Source organism: Grampus griseus (genome assembly GCF_964374135.1).
Source record: "Grampus griseus genome assembly, chromosome: 8".
NCBI classification, from domain to species: Eukaryota; Metazoa; Chordata; class Mammalia; order Artiodactyla; family Delphinidae; genus Grampus; species Grampus griseus.
In genome coordinates this window covers 32665756-32668853 of record NC_139002.1, presented here as the reverse complement: position 1 = coordinate 32668853, position 3098 = coordinate 32665756, and the positions used below count along the sequence as shown (strand labels likewise).

General features: G+C 42.2%; 1 pseudogene across 1 annotated transcript; it reads right to left on the bottom strand.

Moving 5' to 3' along the window:
• Positions 1-786: 786 nt before the first annotated feature.
• LOC309826753 (calponin-3-like) lies at positions 787-1761 on the bottom strand (annotated as a pseudogene). Its single transcript has one exon. The product of its transcript is annotated as a calponin-3-like (transcript).
• Positions 1762-3098: the final 1337 nt, after the last annotated feature.

The following is a 3098-nucleotide window of genomic DNA, read 5'->3' as shown; positions in this document are numbered from 1 at the left end:
TTTTTTTTCTCAAAAAGAATATTTATTTATAAAAAATACAATGGGATAAGTTTATGCTGAGAAATGCAGCAATAAATACAGTGGAAGAAAACAGAGCAACTCTACATCCATACATTGGCACAAACAGGAAGAGCAAACACCCCCCCCCCCCCCCCCCCCCCCCAGAGATCGATGTCTGAAGGCCAGCTTTGTTCACACTCCTTTGAAAACACCAATCGGAAAAGATTTTGTCGGCTTAGGTAAGAATGAGTACACATATAATCACAAAGGCACACTGATCAGGACTTTATTTAAAAATTAGCAAACAATACTGTAAACACATTGATATATAAATTTCTAAAATGCTGCATCTTAAATTTAGTTGGCAAAAACCACATTTAGCTATAAGCATGAGTTTAGTCTTCCATGTAGAAACCAATACTAAACTGTAAAAAAAAAAAATGCTTACTATTGTTTGAAAATACCAATTAAAGTAGAGGATTGTAAAAATGCATAGATCTTTAACAAAAGAATTGACTGTGCAAGAGTACTCCCCTTTCACCATATTCCTTTTTACTTCATATGCGAGTTATTGGTTATGCTGTAGGATTTAACTGTTACAGCACTAAAAGGCAACTATTTAGGGAAGAGGAAGAAAAAGGAAAAAGGAATGTATGTAAGGCAGTATTTCCTTTAGGTACAATAAGCATAATAGTGTTTTAGGAAGACAAGGTAAAAATTACTCAAGGCTAGCTTGGTTCTCACTGAATAAAAACAGCAGGCTAAATACTGAGCTCCTCTGTGAATCTAATAATCAATGCCTTGGTCTCTATATTGGTAATCTCTGGGGTACTTGGTCATCTTGGTACTCATCATGACATTCATCTGGGTATTCTGCCTGATAATCACTATCACTGATTTTTGACCCATTTGTTCCAGTTCCTTGGCTTCCATTGTGAATGACAGGTTCTGTGGGAGCAGCACAGTATTTGGGATCATATAATTGCTGCCCAAGCCCATATACACTCATTCCTTTCTGGGAAGCGACTTTGTTGGTACCCATCTGTAGAGAAATTGTCGAGTTGTCCACGGGTTGTAATGTTAGCTTCTGATCGTAGATGTCTCTTTGGGTACCCGGTGCTAACATCCCCGCCTGGCTGGCTCCTTTGTTGGTGCCCATCTGCAGACTAATCGTGGTCTGATCAAAAGGTTTGTCAGTTTGCATTTTGGGATCATAAAGATGCCTCCTAGTCCCATATGCTGTCATACCTGCTTGGCTGGCACATTTGTTGGTTCCCATCTGCAAACAAATTACACTTTGGCCAGCTTTTAATTTTCCTTCATCAAAACGTCTTGTTTGTTTTTCTGCATACTTAACTCTAATGTCAATGGTTGTATGGAATCCTTTTGTTTTAGCCAGACCTGCTAGGGCCACCACTGTAGTCTGAACCTGGGTCATGCTTCCATTCTCAAAAAGATCATTTGCTTCAAATATGTCATGTGGCTTCATACCATAAGCCTGAATAGCTTTGATAAAGTTGCCAATATTCTCCAACTGAGGCCAGTTTAATGAGGACTCATTGACCTTTTCACTGAGCCCGGCTATAGCTTGTTTATGAGTTTGCAGAGGATTATGCCATCTTTTAAGCCCAGCTGAAAGTTGGTGCCAATGCTCATGCCGGTCACCTCTTCTATCCAATTGCGAAGATCTGCTGCTGCTTGATGATCATACTTGGAAGCAATCTTGAGCCCATAGGAAGGGCCCTTGTTGAAGTGGGTCATGATGATTCGGTCGGCAGGAAGAGGCTGAGCTCTGGTCCGGGGGGTTCTGGTGCTCGGCTTCCCCGCTCCTGGCCCCGAGGCGTGGCCGCACCACAAGATGATCCGAGCTCGCTCTCCTGGGCGGCGCATGAATCGCCTTGACGCGGCGGCGGGGTGCGGGCGGTGCCTCGGCTACCCAGTCGGACGAGGTCCCACAGAGCGTCCCGGTTGGCTCCGGAATCCCTCAGGAACTCTCCAATACTATCCTGAATAAACATGGCAAGAGTGGATGTTCTTGTCTTGTTCTTGAACTTAGACAAAATGGTTTCAGCTTTTCACCATTGAGTATAATGTTGGCAATGGGTTTTCATACACGGCCTTTTTAATATTATGTTCCCTCTATACCCACATTGTTGAGAATTTTTATCATAAATGGATGTTAAATATTGTCAAAAGTTTTTTCTGCATTTTTTGGGATGATCATGATCACTTGATTTTTTTTTTCAATGTGTTAATGTGATGTATCATTGGTTGATTTGTAGATAATGAACCATTCTTGCATCCCTATGATAAATCCACTTCATCATAGTGTATGATTTTTTAATGTATTGTTCAATTTGGCTAGCTTTTTTCCCTCTTAGTCTTGTGTGATTTCCACTGCTCTGCTTCCAGTTCACTCATCTATTCCTCTTTCTTATCTAATCTACTCTTGATTCCTTCTAGTATAGTTTTAATTTCACTTACTGTACTGTTCAGTGCTGTTTGGTTCATCTTTATAGTTTCTAACTCTTTGTTAAACTTCCCACAGTGTTCAGCCATTCTTCTCCCCAGTTCTTTGAGCATCTTTGTAATCTTATCTTGAACTCTTTATTGGGTAGATTGCTTATCTCCACTTCACTTAGTTCTTCTTCTGGAGTTTTATCTTATTCCTTCATCTGGATCACATTCCTTTGTTTTATTTTGCCTAATCCAGTGGTTTTATGTCTATGAAATTAGTAGATTGGTTACATTGCCTGATCCTGCAAAAGTGGTCTTATGTAGGCAATGTCCTATGGAGCCCAGCAGCACACTCTCCTCTGCTAACCAGAGCTATATGCTCTAGGATAACCTCTATGTGGGCTGCATGGGCCCTTCTGTTGTGGTAGAGCTGACTGCTGTGGGCATGCTAATAAGCATGGCTGACTCCCGGCCTGGTTGGTTGCCAGGCTCTGCCTAGTGTGGAGGCTCCAACCAGTGGTGGGTGGGGCTGAGTCTTGTTGTCTGGCTGCATAACCCAGGTAGTCCCAGTCCTAGTGCCAGTCCACTGGTGTGGGTTATAGGATAGCAGGCTGCAGGGCCAGGGGTCCCAGAGCTGGTGT